We start from the raw sequence: 7,039 nt of genomic DNA on the forward strand, positions 1-7,039 counted from the left end.
TCACGCATCGATTCCTAGTATTTTTATTACTTTAGCTTTACAGTATGTTTTGTGTCTGATAGAGCAAATCCCTCATCATTATTCCTATGTTTTAAAAACTTTGTTATTCTTGTACATTATCTCTTTTACGTTAAATTTAGAATCACCTTATCAACATTCTAATTGACATTACATTAAATTTACCAGTTAACTCTAGGGGGAATGACAGTTCTATGTGGTAGGCAGGTAATGTGCCTCCAAAGATGTCTGTGATCTAATGTTTGGAACCTGTGAATACGTTCTGTTACACAGCAAAGGAGAATTAAGATTTCAAGTGGAATGAAGTTTGCTAATCAGCCAACCTTAAAATAGGGAGATTTTTCTGGATTATCTGGGTGGATCAAATGCAATCATATGGGTCCTTAAAAGTAGAAGAGGAAAGCAGAAGAATAGAGTTACAGGGAGATATGTCTATGGGAGAATGGTCAGAGAGGTCCAATGTTACTGGCTTTAAAGATGGAGGAAAGAGACCATGAGCCAAGGAATGTAGTGGCCTCTAGAAACTGGAAAAGACAAGGAAAGTGGATTCTCCCCTGGACTCTCCAAAATGGAATGCAGCCCCCCCGCCCCGACACCTTGATTTTAACCCTGTGAAACCCATTTTGAACTTCTAACCTGCAGAACTGTAAGATAAAATTTTTAAAAATTGTGTTATAAGCCACTAAATTAGTAGTAATTTTTTACCGCAGCAATAGAAAACTAATTACACTCTGCAATATTGAAATTTCTATAACAGTTGGGATATTTGGCTGCAACTCACAGAAATAGACTCTGATTGACTTAAATATGAAAAGAATTTATTGCAATAGTATTAGAGATCTTACAGAACCCACAAAACGTTGGAAAATCTGGGTCTGGAAGTGAATGAATCAAGAACCAAAAGAGGCCAGACAGCAGGATGTGTAACTAAAGTTTTTGCATCAGTCAGTGTTCAATTGAGAAATCAGAAACCACTGTGGATATTCAAGCAGAGGGAATTTAATACAGGGAATTGGATACATGGGTGTTAGAAGTGCTGAAAGAGCAAAAAAAAAAGGGGGGAACCAGAGAAAACGGGAGGAGTTACTATAGATAGGGGTGTTAGTCAGAGATCAGTATGATATCACTGCCCTTGGGGTGGAGTCCACAAGCCCACACTCACCATTTCTCTGGTGGTGCTTGTTGCCAGAGACCTCCTCCAAAGTTGGAGGAGAGGAGACTTCTACTCTGCCTTCAAATCTTTTGTTTTTTAATTAATTAATTAATTTTTTAAATAGCGACATTGGTTAACGAAATCCAATAAGTTTTATCTGTACACTTTAACAGTAAGGCATATATATATTCACATTGTGTGTTCACTTCCCATAGATTTCTTTCTGTCACCACATATTTGACTCCCTTTACCCCATCTACCTCCCCCCTCCCCCACTCCTCCTCCCCTCTGGTAACTACTAGTCTATTGTTCATGTCCACGAGTCTATATTTGTTTGTCCTGTTCATTTGTTGCTTTTAAGTTTATATCCCACATATAAGTGATGTCATGTAATTTTCAACTTTTTATGTCTGGTTTATTCAAATCTTTTATCATTACTTTTCACCAGTGGAATCTAACAGAAAGCCAGCTAATGAGGGACTTTGGGGAATGTAGTTTGCAGGGTTTTAATCCCAGCAGTAAACAAGAGAGAAGTGAAAAGTGAATATAGAGCTGAGAGACAATGGATGTCTTCTGGCATAGGAAGAGTATAATTTTCTATTGCTGTGTAACAAATTATCACAAATGTAGCACCCTAAAACAATCTTCATTTATTAGCTTATAGTTTCCATGGGTCAGAATACCCAGTGTGGCATAACTGGGTCCTCTGCTCAGGGTCTCATAAGACTTTGATCAAGGTGTTGTCCGGGGCTATAATTTCATCTGAGTCTCCAGGTCCTTATCCAAGATCACATGACTATTGGAAGAATTCAGTGCATTGTGGTTGTAGGACTGAGGTCCCTGCTTTCTTCCTGGCCGTTGGCCAGAAGCTGCTCTCATCTCCTAGAGTTTCTTGCCATGTGACCCTCTCGTAATACATCAGTTTACTTCTTCAAGGCAGTAGGAAAATCTATTCAGTCATTTGAGACAGAGCTTTATATAATGTAACATTATCAAGGGACTAACTATCTCCTCACATTTGCATTATGCTATTGGCTAGGAGTAAGTAACAGGTTCCGCCCACATGCAAAGAGATTATTCAAGAGTGTGACTCATTGAAGGGTCACCTTAGGGTGTGTCCACCATAGTTAGGATATAGACGCTGGCACCAGCACCACACACCGCCGGTGTTGGATTCTAATGAATAATTTCTAAACTTCTCTGAATCTTGATATCATTCTTTCAAGATTCAAGAAGTGTAGCATTCACCGGCTGAACCCTTGTCATGTGTTTCCTCATTGTCTCCCTAGATAATAATAAAAGGGAGTATTTCTCTCCTTTATTTTCCACAGTGGTTCCACAAATGCTACACAAAATAGAGGACCCCTCCCAAATATGAGGGTATCTTTTTGTATGCCCACTTGTTATATCTCTTCGTTTATTCAGGTCTTCTTCCAGAACATACTGTAAAGTGCTGTAGTTTTATTCATGTGAGACTTGCATGTTTTGTAAGATTTTTTTAAATTGGTCAAGAATCTCAGTTCCAAATGACAGAAACCAGAATAGATGAACTAAAAGAGGAAATAAAAGATATTGGCTCAGATATTGAGAATACCACGGATGGAACTAATTTAGAGATCCTAAGAATGAGAGAGAGAGAGAGAGAGAGAGAGAGAGAGAGAGAGAGAGAGAGAGGTACGTGACAGAGATATAAATAGAGACAGAGACAGAGATTGTTGGATGAGGTCATTGAGTGAGAGGAAGGGACTGCCAGTTGACCCAAGAGGTGGACCGGGGTGATTGGAGGCTCCTCACCTCTTCTGGTCCTTGGAATATCCTTTCAACTTGCCTTCTCCACACTAGAAACTGCTGCAAGGACACTGCCTTGAGAAAATAATGTGTCGTTGAGACCATCTAGATGATATATGTGACCGAATCCCATTAAGGCTTCTATATAAATTTTTAAGATTCTGGCGGGTGAGTATGGAGATCTACCTGTCTTGCAGCACCCAAGACAAGCATCTTATGTAAGTTCCCTTGCTTGCTAAACCTGCCACCTACCACTCTGGAGTGGCTTCTCTCTTTTTGAGGTCTGTCCTTGTCTCCTGTGTATGGGGGCCAGTTTCAGATTTCACCTGGGAAGCTTCTGAGTTTTAGAACCAACAGAGATGAATATATATATTGCTATATCCTTCTTGCAATCCCTCCAAGAGCAGACCTTCTTCCATGAGACAGAGAAACGTGTGATTTATCTGCACAAAAGTAGTGGATAATAAATTCACAATCTCAAAATTCAAGTGGGTAAAAATGTAACTTTTAATGTGTAAATATTTCACTGGAAATTAGAAAACTCATGAATTTGGAGACAATGTTTCACTGTTTAGAATGATCACTAGGGAAATCCTTTAAATAATTAATGTATTTAAAATACATTTTATTTAAAATAAACTATCAAATAACCTGACAAAGGTAACTTTCTTCCTTTCTCCTTAACCATATTTAATTTAGCTATTGAGCCCCAAGACAGTCAGCAGTATAAAACTTAATCTTGCCAATTCAAGGTAACTTAACCATTTCCAGCTTGAAACTCGGACTCTTTTGAGTAACTTAGCCATTTCCAGCTTGAAACTCGGACTCTTTTGAGTAATCCCCCATCCTTCTACTCCCCAGAAATAAACTAGGTCTTTTCTGGGTGACTTATTACAAATAAGGCTTCAATACGAACAGGATTTCTAGATACAGAGGTCTTGTTTTTTATCAGAACTAATTGGAATTTAACTTGTTCATCTGGCCTTTGTTATTGAGTTCTGGCACTCATTGTTTAAGTCCACAATTTCATCATGGCCTGTGGTTACCAGGACACAATTCTGATTCTTCTCTGTCCTGACTCCAAACAGCCTCAGGCCCACTGGTGCTCTCTGAGACTCTCAGAACACTCAGCTGCTTTCCCTACATCAGGATGGTGTGCATGGGCCCCTGTAAGGCCAACATCAGGTATATCTGCTAGGGGACCTCTGTCAGCATCTGTATTCACTGTTCTGGTGCCTTGCTAAATGAAAGACTTCCCTGAGAGGTTTGCCAGTCTCCTGGCCACACCTGAGATGAGTGGCACACGTCCTTCCATCCTCAGATCCCATCTGGGGCTTGCATCACCCCCTCCCACTCCACATCCATCCCAGAGAGTGAGAGCCAGGCCCCAGTACTCTCTTAGGCACACTTACTGGTCTCTAACTGTCTTGTTTCTCCTCCAAATTTCACTCCTTCCTCACCCTAATAGAATCTTTACCTGGTCTGGGGCCGAAATTTCTTTTACATCGTCACGTATTCTCGTTCACTTTGTTGTTTATGAATAATTTTCATGTTCTACTTCATTTAGGAAGTCATAAAGAGAGTGAAATGGGAGAAGAATGCTCTTTGAAAACTCTAAAGCTCTTTAAAAATATAAGGTGACATTTCAACAAATGTCTTCATAACGGATAGTATCTTCTTAGTTTGAACTTAGCACTTCTTCAGACTTTTGGGGAAAAAAGGAAAATCAAAGCAGTGCACAATTGATGATCTAAAAAATCTGAATTTATAAAGCTGTTTGGACATGATATTCTTTAAGAAAAGACCTTATTTCTCTAGGGCATGATTTCCTTTTGCAGAAATTTGCATTAGCTATAATAGCAGCTGATTTTTCTCCTAGGCATCAAAACGAGTTTTAGGCTTCATTTTTCTTCTTGTGTCACATACAATTAATTATAAGATGACTTCCTCAAAAAACACTGACCACCCTATTAACATATTTAGGTCACAGTCAGCCCAAATAGTCCATGGTCTGAAATTAAAATGAAGAGGAAAATGTGTGACATTCGACATGAAATTAGAAATAAAGTGCCCAGAAAGTAGCAGAGAGATTCTACAAATTGGAGGACCTTTTTATAATCCTTCCTCATTCTTGATCCTGTATCAGGCTATCCCTAGGGCAGTTGGACCCACAATGCTTGATATTTTACGCTTCTTCCTTCTAAGTTGAATAATTTTACCCTGATATAATCTCATTTTTTAAAATCAGATGCAACCTTAAAGGAAAAAAAAGTTACCCTAAAAAAAATTTATGGAAGGGAGAAGGGCTAGTTGCATTTACCCGCTTTACTTTGATGATGATACCCTATAATAATAATAGTAACTAATATTTATTGAGCATTTACTGTGGGCAAGGCACTGTGTTAGATCTTGCACCTATATTATCTCATTTAATCCTCACAGTTCCATGAGGCAGGTACTCTCATTATCTCCATTTTATGAATGAGAAAAATAAGATCCAGAGAATTTAACTGACTTTCCCCTGATCAAACACACAGATGAAATACAATGAGCACACCTAACTCATGATGTTGATTGAACATGAAATGAACTATATTCCCTGTAAAGCAATTAAAGTATTATAGAAGCTAAATAAACATTAGCCATCAGGATGAGAAAGAGAAAGAGAACTGATCTGCAATGAGAGAAAATCCAATAAAAGCAAAGATAAGATTCAGAGAGAAAAAAAGAAATATTGGCAACCACCCCTGGTTCCCCATATTCCTGAGGCCCAGGTACATCCTGTTACTCCATGAGTCAATAAATGCTTCTTTTTGATTAAGCAACTGCTGAGGTCTGAATGTGTCCCCCCCACACTCAAATTCATCTGTCGAATCCTAACCTCTAAAGGCGATGGTATTAGGGGATGGAGACTTTGGAAGGTGATTAGGTCATTAGGGAGGTGCCCTCATAAATGGCATTAGTGCTCTTATAAAAGAGAGCGGAAAAAGAACCAAACAGATTGTCTACATCAGCCTGAAAGTCTGACAACAGACTGCAGAACTATAATTCTACAGTGAGGGACAATTTAACACAGACTCACAGACTGTTCCTAAAACAAATATTAAAAGAAAACTTTAGTAACAAGAAAATGAAACTAAAAGGAAGAAGTAGGAAAAGAAAAACAACAGTGATCATGGGAATCCTTAATATTTTAGTAAATTTGACGGCCCGTTGTATGTAGGGAAAAAAGGTTATATATTTTTCTTACCCATGAAACTAAGAAGTATTTAAAAAGAGAAACTGCATTTGCAACAATCACAAAAATGCTTAGGTACCTACAAGTGAGTTTAACTGTTATTAAAGGACACAAAAGAATATGTAAAGAAAATAAGAGAAATATGGTGTTCATCGATGGTCCATCAGTCAGCTTAGGCTAAATTGTGCTGGTTTTAATGTTGCTTCGTCTGTTCCCGCAAAGAATTCCCAGAATTCAAGGCTCATGCTCCTTCCTCATTCTTGTTTGCAAAGTGGCCAAATCTTGGCTAGGCATATCTCTTACTTGTAGTATCTCTCCAAATGCAGCCAATAGGAGAGAAGGAACATAAATAATATTCTGTGTCCTGCCTTCTCTCCCTGAACCCACAGGCTCATTCAGCACATTTGCCTCTCCAAGGTATCACCAGTGATGTTTCACGAAATGTTCATCGATTCGTAATATGATTGACTTCTTCTCAGTCTTTAATAACTGTTTCTTTTCCAAAACACTTTACTTCAGAGCCAACGCTCCATAATTTTATATCTTTTTATGGTAGCAACCTACTTTTGGTACTAATTATCTCCTTCGGTCAGCTTAGGCTCAGCTATAAAGCAGTAACAAATGACACACCAAAAGCCCACTACCTTACAACAACAAAGCTGACTTTTTGCTTTTGTGACATTTCTATCACAGGACAGCTGTGGCTCTGCACAAGTTTGTCTTTATTTTGGCATGATGGCTAAAGGGGCGGCCTCTGTCTGGGGCACTGCCACTCTCAGGGCAGAGGGAAAAGAGACATGTGATGGCTCTTCAAGTTTCATTCAAAAGTGGTCCAGGTTCCT

This window comes from Pteropus vampyrus, unplaced genomic scaffold, assembly GCF_000151845.1.
Source record: "Pteropus vampyrus isolate Shadow unplaced genomic scaffold, Pvam_2.0 Scaffold714, whole genome shotgun sequence".
In the NCBI taxonomy this organism is placed as follows: Eukaryota; Metazoa; Chordata; class Mammalia; order Chiroptera; family Pteropodidae; genus Pteropus; species Pteropus vampyrus.